The sequence below is a fragment of the Spermophilus citellus genome (genome assembly GCF_964194105.1).
Source record: "Spermophilus citellus genome assembly, chromosome: 15".
NCBI classification, from domain to species: domain Eukaryota; kingdom Metazoa; phylum Chordata; class Mammalia; order Rodentia; family Sciuridae; genus Spermophilus; species Spermophilus citellus.
The window spans coordinates 78,621,930-78,639,023 of NC_138195.1; positions in this window are offsets into that span (position 1 = coordinate 78,621,930).

Consider the following 17,094-nt stretch of genomic DNA (forward strand, 5'->3'; position numbering starts at 1 on the left):
GATTTTAAAAACATAAATATGTAAAAGCCCCAGTACTGCCTCTTAAAATCCCCTTTGTGCTCTAAGAGGAAGCTTGATGCTAATTCCAGCAAAGTATCAGGAATATCAGATAGCACTGATTCACCAAATTCTGGAAAAAAAAAACCCTCAGTTTCTCTAGTTGTTGATTCAAGATGAGAAAATTTCCCTTTCCCATGAACTAATATGGCAATAAACCATAGATCAGCCTGCCCTCTGACAAAAATGACACATGAATGTGACAACTGTTCCATTCTCCCCACTTCTAGCTCATACTGTGCCCTTCTGGCTGTGTTGCTCCCCTTGGATCTTGACTCAAGTCTCAATCATCTTTGGAGGTCTCTCTGTCTTCCAGAAACCTTTTCCAACATTTTCTTTGTCTCCCAGGAATCTTCTGGCTAACATTCTGGCTACAGGGAGCTTTTTCTTGAAACTGCTCTGGCATGTATGTGAAAGTCTCTTAACTGACATTTTCTATGGACTTTCCAGGGCAGAGACTGTGTGCTGGATTCTTATGTGGATACCTGTAAGATGGTGCTACTTAGCATACAGCTTAGGTATGCAATGCAGGCTGGGTGTCTGCAGCTTTTAAAAACTATGAATGACCAGGTCCCATCTCAATCTTTCTGGATCAGAATCATTCCATAGATGGTCCTGATAGACCATTGTTTTACCATCACTGAAGGATCAAATGAGCTATATGTTAATATAGACAGACACTATTTTAAACTTTAGACTTTTTTTGGTAAATGCTAATTATAATTTGTAGTAAATTATAATTTACTAACTTCTAATTTTCATATATATATAGCAAGTAGACAGGTGTATATGTATGTAGTTATGTATGTATGGTATATGTGTGGTGTATATATGTATATGTACATGTGCAGCATACCTTTGTATGCAGATGTGTGTTCATGTGTATACTCATCAGCTCTGAAGTCCACTTTGTCCACACAGCCCCCTTGTTTCAGCAGAAACTGACCCCACCCTTACTGTAGGTGAGGGTCTGATGGGTCTAAGGTTAAATCTATGATTCAGGAGCGGGGTATATAATCCAGTTCTGGCCACTGAAATGCAAGAGGATTGCTGGAGGCTTCTGGGAGGATTCTTCCTCATTCTTCTGGGAGTTTCACACCCTCTCTTACTCTTATCCTCATTTCCTGATGTTCATCCTATGATCTTTTCCAAAGAGAAAAAAATCTTAGATGGTTGCTGAATAAAGCCTGGGTCCTGGATGGTGGATTGAGCAAACATGAGCTGATCTAAATTTGGACTTCCACTTACCTGCACTAATAAATGCCAAAGTGTTTAGGGAAGGTCAGTTACTTATGACCAAAATATCCTGGCTACATTTGTTCTTTCTGTCTCAAGCATCACCTGACACAGTGTCCTTTTTCATAAATACATCAATAAGCATTTGTGGAATGAATGAATTCATTGTCATTGAATTCATTGTCAGTGCATATAAAGGCTAAGTGTGGCGATAAACAGTAACTAAACAAAGTCCCTGTCCTTGAGGATTTTATATTCTGGTAGGAATAAAACTGCACTTGTAGGTCAGATTAGTAGCTTCTATAAAAAAATAAGCTTCATGCTTCTGCTTCTGTAAGTAGGTTCAACTTGTATAAGTGGGTAGAATGGGAACCCTGCACCAAAGGATCACTGCTTAGGAATTCACCTGACCACCAGAGTGACTTTATGTAGTTAAAGAAAAAGGAAATGACAACTGGGATCATGAATAATACTTTTTCTTCATGTTTATGACTAAAAGGAAAAACTACAGTACTCTGGTTCCCAGATCTCAGCCCCAGAGCATAAGACAGTTAATTACAGGGACTGAATGGGAAGGAACAATCTGGAAGAGTTAAGAGAACCTGAGTTTAATACATGAGTGAAATTAGGAGAAGGGGAAACTGATGAGTTAATGTCAATATTTGGGTCTATACAAGGTAATCATGAGAGGTAAGACAAGTTCATCTCCAGGTCTGCTGTCTGCAGGGAAGCAGGCTACTTGAAGACTGTCCCTGCCAGCTTAAATTGGAAAGTGGCCTTTTTTAGAGCAATTTTAGTGTAGGACAGACTCTCTTTTAAGACTTCCCTAGATGAATTATTTACACAAGTAATGGAATGATCCCACGACTTCTCTAGGGAAGTGACTAGGATTAAGAAAGGGTCACTTGGCATGTGAAATGACTGTGTGAAGGTAGGCTTTGGGCTGACCATAGAGCAAATTCCAGGGGATGAGATAGGAGGGGATAGTCCAGCAAATGAGGCAAGGGGCAAAATCAGGAAGATCAATGATGATGCAAGAAAAGCAAAGACTGTAGAACTGGAGAGGCACCACCATCTCTGTCTCGTTGAAAAACATTTTCATCACCTTCAAAGGAAGCCCCATACCCAGTAAGAAGTACATTTAATTCACTCCATGAAAGATAAAGTTCATTTCTGAGGTTCAAATAGCTTAGCTTCACATAAAACAGCTCTTTATTCAAAGTATATTGGCAAGCCAGGCTAATCTGTGGTGTTAGAAGTAACTTTTGAGGAGAGGGTTTGCAATGAAGGAAGGAAAACAGAAGGTGCTAGAAATGGTCTATTACTCGACTTGAGTGATGGTACAATAATGTGTTCATGTGAAAGTAATTACTTAAGCCATATACTTATGACATGTACATTTTTTCTGTATGATTCAATTTTTTAAAAAATTCTGATAACTAAGGAACCAGGAGGCCTAGACTTCAGTTCCAGTACTGAAGTTGATTAGCTGTATGATCCTAGGCAAGTCAGCTAACCTCTATGGACCTTGAGTTTCCTTATCTGTAAATGGAAAGTTGAGCCAGATACTCTCCAAGGTCCCTTCCACCCTACATGTTTCCTCAACTGGTACTGTTGAAACTAGCCCCAACCTTGGCAGAGGAAGAGTTGGACCTTGACCTTGGCAGAGGAGGAGTTGGACCTGTTTCTTCTTTCAGAAACTAACACTTGCAGCTGACATGTCTGTGGTCCCGCTTGTCACTGACAAGGCAGCTGTGAAGCTAATGATAGTGCAAATAAAAAGCTGCTGGTAATTAGGCGGCGGGATGTTCAAGCATTATTGTTATTTTAAAAAATCAATTAGCTGAATCAGAAAATGCCATTGAGACACACATTTATTTTTCTCTCTAGCATGGTTCCACCTGGGTTGGAGGATAATGCAGTCAATTCCAGAAAGGGAAGATGTTTCTGATCTATTAGAACTTAATATATTTTTTAAAAATTAAATAGGAGAAAAGGAGGCTTTTAATTTTAATTTTTTTTAAAGTTTCTGTAGGGGAGGGAAAATCTGCTGTGATTTGTACTCACTGCTGCCTGGTTAACAAGCATCCAACTCTAGCAGCAACTACCTCCCCATTTCCTCCTCTTAGACTATAATAAAAAGAATGCCTATAGGAAGTCTGGGGTTATTGATCTGGGGCCCAGTTTCTGTGATGAGAACCTGGATGCATCCATCTATAGAGCAAAAGAAATGGGGCAACAGAAACATTTCTCTGTCCTTCTCTTGTTCATTGTTCAAATAACTGCACATATATAACCAAACAGGTGTGCTCAAGCACTGTATCTGGAACTGTTGCCTGAAGCTGGCCTTGGCCTGTGTCCTGCATGAATCCAGAAAACCTGAGCATGTTACTGAACCTTCCTGGGGTTTGCTGTTCTGAGAAAGGACACAGTACTTCCAGAGGTGTGTATGTGTAAGTGCGTGCCCAAGCTTGCAATTTATTAGATAACAGAACTCTTAAAAAATGCTTTGCCCATTGCTCAGCATTTAACAGGAACTCAGGAAATACTGGCTGGTTTTACTCTTGGAAGAGGTAGTTCTTATACCTGTGGGGAAGGGGCTGGCAAGATTGGGCTGCAGAAAGTAGGTCCTACTGTTTACATTTTTTGTGGCCTTGTAGCTCTGGCATGGGGCCTCTTGACCACTCTGGATCCCTTGAGACTCCAGCAGGGATCTCGGGATCTAGGTGGCCTCTTCATGGATCAGCTTTCAGATCCTGCTTGGGCTTTTACAACCACAAATAGCCTCTGCCACTGCCAGCAGCAGCAGCAGCAGCGAGGGAGTCAGATATTCTGCATCTTCCCCTGCTAATGGGTGGTGACCACACCCCCTGACACCACAGCTGGTGACACAGGCCTTTAGCATAATGGAAGGCATTTGGGAATCTATTTTCCTCTCACTGCGCAGAGCATTACTCACCTCACTCCTGTGTCACAAGGAAAGCGAGGGGGAAACACAATAAACTGCTAAGATGAGTCAAATTTCAATAGAGTGGCTCTGCTCAGAGGCAGTGCTGCTGTTTCTTATGCATTCCTGAGATTCAAACTGCAAAGATTCAAACTGCTCCTTTCTTCTTTCTTCCTGGGAAGGGCAGCAAATAGAACTGTGCTTCCATTGTGTTCTTTCTTGGTTAGAGAATGAGGAAAAATGATGCTCTCAGAGCTGGTTGCCTTAAGACCCCTATGAATCTGCGGGATGGACACAGTGTGACTCTGCCGCAGCCTCACCGTCTCTCATCTCTCGCAGAGTTGGCCCACATCTGAGCTCCTCTGCCCTTCCTTTCCAGGAGTGGCCTCAGTGACTCTGGGTCTTTAGGTGGCTCTAGATCAAAGATGAGTGTGGAGAATAGCTCCTTTCCCCAGTACTCTGCTGTGGTCCTCTTAGCTGGGAGACCCTGCCACTGCTTTCATTTGGTGGAGAAGATGGACCCTTCCACACATGCCCTGGCCTCCCTACTAAGCTCTCCTCTCAGAGTGGCAGGAGGTCTTTCCCCAGGGACTGTCAAGAGAGATAGACATTAAAGGGAAGGAAGAGATACAATTGAGTTTATGGTCATTTGGGGTTAAGCTGAAGAGTTTTCTTATGTTGTATTTGCATATGTTTTCTGTCTATGATTCAAAGCAACAGAAAGGTCAGAAGGAAGGCAAAGGACAGGTTTAGTTCAGCATATAAGGCAGGAACAGAGAACATACAACATTTCTGAATTAATCAGACTTCAGTATTGCATGAGGCATATTTTGAGTATTTATGCAGGCCATAGGAAATAGTACCATAAAAAACATTAATTTTAACTGAATTGATGTATTTGAAGCTGGTGGTCCCCAGACTTGACCAAGCCTTAGTCACTGAGGCTCTCTGATGATACTGTGCAAGTTTCCAGCAAACTGCTGGGTCTTAGGTGGAAATCTTTATTTCGGAAGTTCTCCCAGGTGGTTCTGATAACTGATCAGGTTTGGAACTACTCAGGCCATATTTTGAAAGGCATCATTCACATATCATCTTGTGTTAGTCAGCTTTTTGTCACTGTGACCAAAAAACCTGACAAGAACAACTTAGAGAAGTAAAAGTTTATTTTGGCTCACAGTTTCAGAGATTCAGTCCATGGTCAGCCAACTCCATTGCTCTGGGCTCAAGATGAGGCCAAACATCATGACAGAAGGCAGAAGGCATCAGAGGAGGAGAAGTACCGCTCCACTTCCAATGGCTAGGAAGCAGAGAGAGAGGGAGGGAAGAGCCAGAGGGGCAAGATGCAATCCCTTAGGGCTTGTCTCAGCAACTCACCTGCTCCAGCCATGCCCCCTTGGCCCAGAGCAGCAGTCCTTTCAAATTAGGATGGACTGATTAGGTTATAGCTTTCATAACCTAATTATTTCACCTCTGAACATTCCTGCATTGCCCCAGGAGCTTTGGGAGGATGCCCATATCTAAACCATAACATATCTACCAACAAGGCAGCTCAGCTTTGTTTTTAAACCTTTAATTGTAAAACATTCATACACAAAAATACACAGAGCAGACACGTGGATTAGTGATTTAGCTCAAGTGCAAACAACCAAAATTCATCCTCCCAGTATGAGAGGTAGCACATTGCCAAAAGACTTTTTTTTTTTTTTTTTTTTTTTAGCACCTAAACAAAATCTTCAAAATGTTCCCATTTATGAACCACTGGAGTTATTTCACCTTCTGTAGCACCTTGGGTTTTAGTTTTATCTTTGATAGCCTTTGATTAAGGAGCTGACTTTTCTTTTGCTTTTTAAATATATTTTTATTTTTAATTGACAGATAGTAATTATAGCTATCTATGGGGTATAGCATGACATTTCAGTATATGTATACAATGTGTAATAGTCAGATCAGGGTAATTGGTATATCTTACCACCTCATATGTTTATCAATTACTTCTGTTGAGAACATTCAAAATCCTCTCTACTGGCTCTTTAGAATTGACTTTCCATCCTTCATAATCTTGACTCAGATCTCATAATTAACCAGGAGTCAGAAACTTTCTTCAAACCTCAACTCCTCTTTTTGTCTGCAATGTGATCTTGGACAAGTTAACATCACTGATCCTTAGGTTTCTTATATTTAAGGTAAGGAGCATAACACTATGTACCTCACAGAATTTTGTGAGCATTACATTTATTGAACAAACTAAATAGTGCCTGGAAATCCCACAACACTCTCCAGTCAGATCCCATTTCTTCTTTGCTCCTCTCCAAATGATTCTTCCTAGCAATTATCCCCCTTCCCCCTATATCTAAGCCCTGTGGCAGAGGTCAATGTCACTTCCATCCGTATGCAGACTTGCTGTCCTCTCTTGCTTTAAGAGGAAATATGCAAACAAACACCAAACCTTCCTTGACCCCACACCTCTGTCTTGCCATCACCCTATTTTTCTGTTTCCCTTTGTGGTAAAATTTTTGTAGTTACCATCTCAGCTTATTCACTCTTTGTTCTCTCCTCTAGCCTCTGTGGCTGGAGGTCCTGTCTCCACAAAGCCACTGAGACCACCCCTGTCAGGATGACCAATTAGGTCTGTGCTGCCCAAGTCCAGCGACAACAGCTCCATTCTGAATCCAGTTGTCCTTCCAGTGGAGTTTGACAGATTGACTGTGCTGAGAGTTGGCAGGAGCATTCCAGACAGAGGGAACTGCAAGAGCAAAGTCCCCGTGTTAGGGACAAGCTTAATGGGATCAAGGAACAGAAAAAAAGCCTGATGTGGCTTGAGCACAGGGCTGAGAAGGCAGAGGTCAACCGGAGTGAAGTTTCCCCACTGTGCATGACACACAGGTGCCCAGTTTTGGCTCCTACCATTGTGATTATGAAGAGCTTGGCATGTGAAGTATGAGGTGGGGAGGAGGGAACTGGGTAAGGAAATGACAAGAAAACCCCAGACCTGGAGCAGCTTTTTCTCTGGTTGAGGGTCTAGATTACACAGGTGACTTGACAAGAGAGCTTGCCAGCCATTTCTGGATGGTCAGTGTGTTGTCATGGCCTGCCCCTGCCCCACACATTTTCTTGGTGAAAATTGTGTTCTATCAGGTGCTTATCTCTGGATAATTAGTTTTATTCTTTAACTCCAAAGGGAGAAAAGTGGGTTAGGAGTCACAGGGAAGACATAATGAAGAAGAAGCCAACCGTGAGGTTAGCCCTGGTGTCCTCTGGTTTTCCAAATTTGTCAAAATAATTCCCACTGAATAAATAATAGCATGTCTTTGCTTTTCCATTTGTACAAACCACACAAAAGAAGTCAGATTCTGGAAGCAGCCCTTTGGGTTCCTGATGCAACATGTGTGACCTAAAGTGGATGAGTTTTAACTCTGGTTAACATACCCATTCCTAACAGGGACACACATGTGCACACATACACACACACACATGCACACTTGACAGACCCACATACACACTGAACACACCACACACATACACAAACACATATAATTGATATATATTCGATAATATACACATTCAACATTCAGATATTTAATCTGTACAGTTATTCAACACACAAACATGCTGTATACATACACCCAACAGATACATAACTCAGTATACATGCACACACACTCAACACACACTCATTGCACACATACTCAACAGCTACACATGCAATAATCTCATTAAACACACACACTCCGTGCCCACACATTCAACACTCATGCACACGTCCATGCACAACCTGAACATCTGTGCTGCTGGAGGACTCTGAGTTATATCCCATTTCTTTGCCTACTGGCCAGAAAACTGAAAGCTGGACAGTGTGGAGAACTAAAATGACTTAGGAAAGATCCACCACTTTCCTGCTCCTTAGTTATCAATTATTTAAAAATATTTGTTTTGTAGTTGTAGATGGAGAGCATGCCTTTATTTTATTTGTTTATTTTTATGTGATGCTGAGGATTGAACCCAGTGCCTCATATGTGCAAGGCAAATGCTTTACCACTGAGCTACAGCCCCAGCCCAGTGATCAATTTTTTTTGGGGGGGATACCAGGGATTGAACTCAGGGCCACTCGACCACTGAGCCACATTCCAAGTTCTATTTTGTATTTTATTTAGAAACAAGGTCTCACTGAGTTGCTTAGCGCCTCGCCATGACTGAGGCTGGCTTTGAACTAGCGATTCTCCTGCCTCAGTCTCCCAAGCCACTGGGATTATAGGCTTGCACCACCGTGCCTGGCTCCAGTTATCAATATTTATGTCACTTATCTGCCAAATCAGAGTCTGGTAGAAAGAAGATCAAGAAAAATGAGCAGGTAATTCATACAAATGAAGACCCAACTGCCATAGGGTGCTGGTTTCCCTACTGGTTTCTCTGTCTCTGTCTCCATCTCCCTCTTCTGTCTGTCTCTATCCCTGTCTATCTCTATTTTTAATTACAGAAAAGCTGGCCCAGAAAGGTGACCCACTTAGAAACAACCTCAACAAAAGTTACTGTGTACTTGGCTGCTAAAGGGAACCTGTTTGAAACGGACCATCCTGAGTTAAGTCTCTAAACTTGAAAGCTTAGGGAATATGCCAGATAGAATCTGGAGAGATTAATTGACGTTGAGTGATATACAACCAAAACTTTAATGAAGAATCCCATGAACAAGTGGAATGGATGATTCTGCCATTTCTAAAATTAATTTGCTTTCATTTCCAAACTCTGACGCTAGCAGTGTTCTTCCTCAAAATGATGAAGCCTTAGAACATTCTGGGTAATGCATGTAAATGAAGATCGCTGTGTTCCTGGCTTCCGATTCTGGTAGACCATTTCATATGGTAAGAAATGTGCCGAGGTAGAATATATTCCATTCTTAATCTGGTTGTGTTCAGACTCTGCTCTGTGAGGACATTTTGTCATTGTCCTCATGTTCTAGTGTTCCTCTTTTTCATGTCTGCCAGCTCGATTTTGTTTTCTTTCATGTTCCATTTCTAGCAATCCAGGGCTGTTATTTTTATCCTCTCCATTCTAAATTCGAAAGCATCTGTCGCGTGTCTAAATATGTATGGATCAATGCAGGTGCTTCACTTGAAGAAAACCTGAGTATTAAGAGCTAAAGTCCCAGAAGAGGGATCTGCATGGTTTCCATGACAATTGCTTTAGTACAGTTTTCCTTTTTATTTTTAACTTATTTTAATAATCTTATTTTGTTTTAGAACGTATCAGAACGCCACTAATGGAAATGAAAACAACAAACAAAAACTGGTTCATCACCTGTAGATAGGTTGAGAAACAATGAAATAGACAACACTAAAATTTTAAAATTCATTTCATGAAAAGACATAGAAAGAATTAAAAAATAAGCCATAAAATGAAAGACATACCATCAAGAGAGTTATAATTATTGATTCAAACAAAAATGGGTAAAAACCATGAACAGGCACTTTGCATGAGGAAGTCCCAATGCCTTGTGAACACGAGAAGCGTTCAAGCTCATTGCCACCAGGAAAATGGATACTATAACCACAACAGGGCTGGGTTGTAGCTCAGAAGTAGGGGACTTTCCTGGCACGCCTGAGGCCCTGGGTTTGATCCCCAGTACTGCAAACAACAACAATAACAAAGGTCACAGAGCCACCAGGTCAACAAAAACAAAAATGTCTCACAGTCTCAAATATTCCTGAGGACACTGAGCAGCAGGAGCTCTGGCTAAGGCTGAGGGCATCAAACCTGCTGAAGTCCTTGAGAACGCTCAGCTGACCCCAAGCTGCAGCTCAGCCCCATCCCAGTCCTAGGAACCAACGGCAAAGGGTGAGAACCCAAAGATGAGTATGGGAACGTTTGTAGCAGCATGACTTGTGATGGTCACAAAGTGGAAACAAGCCAAATGTCCACCAATAGCAGACTGGATAAATAAACGGTGTCATATTTGCACTCTAGAAGAGTAAGCAGCAGTAGGGACCATCTAGTCATACCTTGGGGCATTGTTGGTCAGAGTTTTTGCAGCTCCTGCTTCTGTTCTCTGCTGTGGCCCTTGTGTTCCTGGTGCCACCTCCTCAAGGGTCTGGGGATGTTGAGGGGCTCAGGATATTCTTAGGTTCTTGCATCCTTTATTCCTTTCTTCTCTCCCTGTGAGCTCAGTACTTTTAAAACAGCTTTTGACACGAGAGATTTTTCAAGCAACATACTCTCGTTCAAAATAAGGTCCTCCAGGAGCTCAAGACAATGAGGCAGTCTTGGCCCTGGCCTTTGCAGATGTAGCTCCAGCAGATGGAAGGATGGAAGGCACATGATGAAAATGTTAAAATGTGCAATGAATGCACAGACAGGGTGCCCAGCACCTGACTTTTCCTCTAGAAAATAATCAGCGCCTCTTTTCTTTCCTCGCTGCAGGTCCCTGAAGCCCCACTCCTGAAGCACGTCTTCTAGTTCCCCCTCTACTCCCCATAGAGATTTCATTTACTTGTTACCTGATTGCTCCAAAAGACTTTGTGTTTGTGGGTTTTTTCCCCTTTAGGAACCCTCAAAATTGACTCCTAATCTGCAACCCCCTCTGAAAAAATCAGCATCCAGTTAGAACAAGCCTCAGCTCCAGCTTCCGAAGGAGGCCAGTCACTGACTCCTTAGAAGCTCTGTGAGGCTTTCACATCAAAATGAGGGATTTTGTAGTTGTTAGTTGTTGCATTTCTCTTTCAAAAGTTAATCTACTTATAAAATAGGTAAAGCGTACACATTATGCAAAAATGAAAGGTGAAAAGGTGTACCATCTAGAAAAGAAAAAAATTATAGTCCCTCTTGTTCTCATCCCCATCTCCAGCCTCCTGAGCACCTTCTAGAAGTAACACGGTGGTTTCTGCCAGAAATGGTATCTGCATGTACAAGATTAAGCATATACTGGCTTTTACTGTTTCAAAACTTGAAGCAATAGCACACTATCTCCAGTGTTGGCCTTTTCACTAAACTTTCTTTACAATTGTTTGTGCAAGATATTCGGCTCTGCTTGTTAAGGACTTTATACTTTTCTAGCATTTGGCGGTCCAAGGGATGATTGCTTAGGATTTTTCCTAGTGGGATTATAGTGAAATAAGGATCTCTGTTGCAATTGTCCTTCTCCAGACTGAATTTCCTAGGTCAGTCTTTTAAATATTAAACTATTTCTCTGAAGGAAAAAAAAAAAAAAAAGGTGTGCAATGAAGCAGTCTTCTGAGTTGCCTGCTGGGGAATTGGGCTGTTCTGTGTAGTCCTGTGTCTCATCAGGAAAGCCGCCGGTACATGAGAATGAAGTAGGAAAACTCCCCTCTGAGAATGGTCTGGATGAAATGTGATGGCATATTGGTCATGGTGCTTTAAGAAGTTGAAAGTGTCATTCACAGCTTAAGTTCTGACTACAAAATAATGGGACAGATTCTACTGGAATCATACATGGGAACCAGCCACATTGCTTTATGTTTAGATGGATGGTACCCAGAAGATGGAGAAGACCTGATTCAGATTCCCTTAGGGAAAAACTAGAAAATAACCGTCCATATAGCTTCAAAGTCCTTGGGGTAGGGCCAGCTTTAGATATGGCTAGATTCAAAAGTCACCTGGACTCAATTTCTCTATCTTGGTCCACCTTTATGTGTAGTGCGTCCATCTCACAGGTAGACAGGACAGCCATAGCAGCCCAAGCTCTGCATCCTCTCAGGCTGTGTTCCAGCAGGAAAGGGATGGGATCCTCTTCCCCCCTCGCTGAAATCAAGCCTCTGTGGCTCTGGACAGGTTTAGGTCGGATGGCCCTTCCCGAGAGAGAACATGGTTGCCTAGTTGTCCTAGCCTGGATGAAATTCCTTTTCCAGGACTCAAGGCGGAATCAATGCCATTGGCATCCTGTGGACTGAGAAGGACAAAGTGGACCTCTGACGATAAACCCAGAGCTCTTCTGGCACTCTAGGCATGGACACTGGGCAATGAGGAAGCCACAGATGCTCTCTACATTTTGGGGACTTGCTGTTCACGAGGCCTGTCCTTTGAAAATTCTGGCTCAGAATTCCTTGAGCTCTTTTCAAGGAATATCTTCGCATTCTGCTTTAGAGGGTGGTGGAAACAAGCCATTAGCTGTGTGTGTGTCTACCTCCTGAAATGGACTTTAAAAATATGCCTTCCTTTATGAGACAGAAGAAAATTCATCTCCTTCCACATAAAGAGGTTTGCCCTACAAAGATCTGGCAAAAAATGAGTGTACTTCTTACTCAGTGTTGCCAAGAAAGCAGAAACGTGGAGGCTGGGCATCTTCCCTCCACGTGACTGTGAAGATGGTGGGGGTTAGAAACTCCCAACACTGTGCACATAAGGAAATTTAAATCAGCACAGAGGGGAGAAAACAAGGATTGCTTTTGATTAAATATGATATTGCTTTTAAGATGAACTCACTCATGTTTTTATGTTGCACAAGGAAAGTGGAAGCAGCCCTTAAATAAGCTCCCCCAATTTCAAGCTTTGAAGGAACCAATAGTGGGAAGCAAATAACCCAAAATTGTGCTTGGAAATGAATACCAAAATAACTTAGGAGTGTGTCAACTCTCTAATCTTATTTTCTCGGCTTATGAATCAGTTTCACCTCCTTTCTGCATCCCCCTTCAGTTTATTTCCCCAGCTCCACCGATCCCATAAATCTGTATGGAACTTGCTGGTCTCATTGGGCTCAGTGATGGCTGCGGTCAGTGGATGGTCCCTCCTGAGCTAAGGGAGGTTCACCATTCATAAGGCAGCAGTTAGCATCCTGGACTTGACTCTGCTTTGGGTAAAAGTGGGATGACTCTGGGGACAGATGAGCCCTGAAAAGCAAGCTGAAGAAGTCACAAAGCGGGGCGGGTGGAGAGTGGTTGATCTGACAGCCACAGGGAGGAAAAAGGACCAGAAGGGCCCTTTGGCTCTTTTTCTGGCTCTCTGGTCAAGCAGCTCCCGGGTCCCTCCCCACAGGCTTTGTTTCCAGACAACCCGTTCCCCTAAAATCAGGAGCCCCAAGCTCTATGAATCAGCAGATTTTGCTTTGGTGAATTATAGGTCTTGACATTAAATTCAGATGTTTTGGGTGCAGTTTAAGTATCCTTTAGCATTTCCCAGTCCCCACCCTCCCTGTTCCCTTTCTACTGGACTGCAACACTGTAACTCATCTGCCTGGCCCATGAGTTTGGGACCTCAACCCTCCGCTGGTGGAGGACATATTAACCCCCTCATTTTGATTACTTCAGTTCTCCCACCCTACCTGCCCGCCCACAAGCCATCCTGCTCAGGTGCCACACACATTCTGGAGGGCCCTCTGCTTCCCACTAATTAATTCACACACAGTCTCCAGAGCACTACTTAAGTGTCACTTCCTCAAGGAAGCCCTCCCTGACTGCCCCAGAGGGCTGGATCCATCCCATGCTCAGAATAGACTGCACTGCTTCTTCCTGGCTCTTACCATGACTGTTTTGTATTGATCGCCTGTGCAATCAGTCATCTCTGTGCTGTTCTGAGGTCTGCCTTCCACCCCCTCAGCCCTGCCCCAGCATCTCCCATGTGAGCCCGGGAGGTTAATACTCTGTTGGTCATGTTTGTAGTTGTATCTCATGTCCAGTGACCTCTTATTACACATTGATGATAAATGAGTGAATGAATTAATTAATGGATGATGAAAGGATAGTTGTGATGTCATCAGACAGAGATGACAGCAGGGAGCATTTCGGGACAAAGACAGCAAGAGCAAAGGGTCCCCTGGGGAAGTAGACGCATGGAGGACATGGAGGGCTAGTACATTCCTCAAGTCCAGGCTCTTTGAATGTGCTGGACAGCCCCAAGGCACCTCATGACCTGGAGGCTTCCGTTGTCATTCTTTCCCTCCCTGCCGGGTCCCAAGTGCCCACCACGTACAGGCAGAAGAGGGTTTCTTAGCCTCCCTTTGACTCAAGTCCCCTTTTGGCCCCTCTGCTAAGCTCTCCTCCCTTCCCCACTCTGTTGAAACCCCTTCCTCCATCCCTTCCAAAAAAAAAAAAAAAAAAAAAAAGGCCACTGGGAAAGCCTCCCAGTTTCTCTTGCTGCCATCTTGGCCCTGGTCCTTGGCAGCATCCATATTTAGTTGGGTGGGGAGAGCAGCCTTCCCAGGATGCAATTCTGTAGACTTTTGTGCTTTTACTTGAATTGTTTTGGTTTGAAGTTTATGTGGATCTGGGTTTTCCGTACCTATTCAGGAACTATGCTGTTTAAGTAAAGGAGGAGTATGCCAAGAAGAAAACACCTCTCTTGGTGAAAATCACCTTCAAGAAGGACAGACTGGCTTCCAGAGGCCTGGCAAAGCAGTGGGTGGGGGCTCCAGCCTGGGTGCAGGAGCTCTGGGTTCTGAGCCTACTCTAACCCCATCCCCTGATGGTGGCCTTGAACACCACTGCCCCTCTCTGTGCTGGGAAGGGGTTCACAGGTGATTCTGAGTGCTCTATAACTGTCTCCCCAGGGTTCCCAGAGCTTGGTGTCCATGGGAGTTGCTTTCTTCCACTGCAGAGAAGCCCTGGAAAGCCTCAGAGTATGTTGGTGGCCTCAGTGGGTTTGCCCTTGTCCCTAGACAAGACAATCATCATTTCTATATGGGCAGCAATGCTCCAATTTACAGGAATGGAAGGAAATCAGAGAAGTGGCTCTACGTTCAGGGAAGATGCGAAATGAGCCCCTGCTCGCTTCCAGGGCCTGTGACTCAGGACTGGGTGGAGGGTTGGGTTGGATGAGGGGTCTCTGCACACATGGAGTTTCCCTATAGTTCCTTAGCACCCCACCTCACCCCCACCCCAGCTCCTGTCACATCTGACTGGATCGTGAACATGCTGAGTGGTCAGGTGGAAATGTGCAGAAGGCACTTTCTCTGCACCCTGATTCCTCTAGAGCAGCACATTAATCACCAAAGGGGACAGAGAGCTGGTCAATCATTAGATAGTCACCATCCTCTGGGGAACACACTTCAGTGAAACAGAAGAAATTCTTGGAAGAATCACTGGCCCAGGGACACTTATGGACCAAAAAGTTAATAATAAACTCCAGGTTGAACACCAGGTTGATGAACCCTAGGACTAGGGCATCTAGGGTCTGATCACCCCCAGGGCCCCAGAAAACAATGGCAACCACTCAGAGACACGCAGAGCTTGCTGAGGGCTCAATGCTGGTCATGAGAAATGGTAGGTGGAGAAGGACATAGGACAGGGGCTCAGGACTCCATGTGCCAAGCAGCATTACCAGGCCACCGAGTCATGCTGCTGAGCCCTTCCTTGTGAAACAGGGCGAGGTTATGGCACCAAGCATTGCAGCACCCAAGACTGGGTGGCCTTCAGACTTCAGCTTGGCCCATCCAGAGCCCTCCCCTCTTCCCAAACACCTTTCATTGGCTTTTCCCTTCTCAGAAAATTTTATAAGCTGCTGATTTTCTAAAGCAAAACACATTAGACCTTGCCAGGCTGTCCTGGTCTTCCATAATATACCCTGCCAGCCCTTTTCCTTCCTGCCCTCCATTAACCACCTGAGGCAGTGCATTGTAAGCCTCTGTACCCACTGCTTCCAATCCTTGCTCCTTTTTCAAGTCTACTTCTGGGTTCTCTTCCTTCTTAAAGCCTCTTCTCATCGGTCTCCACTTCCTCCAAATTCTGCATGGAATGAAATGCTGCAACTTAGTCCTGATCCATAGATTACATGGGGGTAAGGGTCATTCCTGTTTCATGCCCCAATGTATAAGATCCATCATCTAGGATAGTAGCCAGCACACAGCAGGTGCTCAATAAACATTTGATTTAATGAACTCTTTTTTTTGGACTTATTTCATGCATATGATTTGTTTGCTCCAAATAAATTATAATCTTTTCAAAGCCCAACACTAATCTCATAATTTGTCCTTATGCATTGGTTAAGGTGTTCATCTGAGCCCAGGAATAGTGGTTACTGTGAGGGATTATATCTCTGCTGTTCCTTTTTCTGAAACTCAATTTGACAATACAAACCAAGAATCTTAAAACTATCCATTCACCTTGATCTAGGAATGCATTTCTAGGAATCCATCCAAGAAAATTAACTGAGATGTCATTGGTATTAGTAAATTAAGAGTGGTTGCAATTAGCATCTGCATGTGCCAAACACTTTATCACTGGCTACTTTACACATAATCTTTCATCTGATCCTGAGTCACCCATGAGATAAGCATTATGATCTCTACTATACAAACAAGAAAACTGAGGCTCAGAAAGAACTATGAAATTTGACTATGGGCACATCCCTGGTAAATGGCAGAGCTAAAATTTCTTCTGGGAATATAAGACTACAAAGCCCATGCAAGAAATTGCTATTAAAATAGTGGAAAACCAAGAACAGTTTGACTGTCTATTAAGAAGAAAATACACAGAGTTCATTATGATACGTCCATGGTTAGCCATTAAAAATAATGCTTTTGGAAGACTGCTCAGTATGGGAAATACTTCAGAGAGAAAGTGAAAATAATGACACTGTAAGAAATTCTGTCCCCCATACGAGACAGAAAAGGAAAAGACACAGAGAAGAGTATAGATAGTGATATGAAGATGGAGACAAAGATTGGATTGATGTGCTTACAAATCAAGCAATACCAGCAACCACCAGAAGCCAGAAGAGGCAAGACAGAGATTCCCTGCCTAGATCCTTTGGAGGAAGTACAGCCATGCCAATACCTTGATTTTAGATCTGGCTTCTAGAACTCTGTGAAAATGAATTTCTCTAGCTTTAAGCTGTGGTTGTTACATCAGTCTCAGGAAATAAATCCAGATTTCTAGCCATATATGCCTGTTGTGGCAATCTAGAGCCGCTGCCAT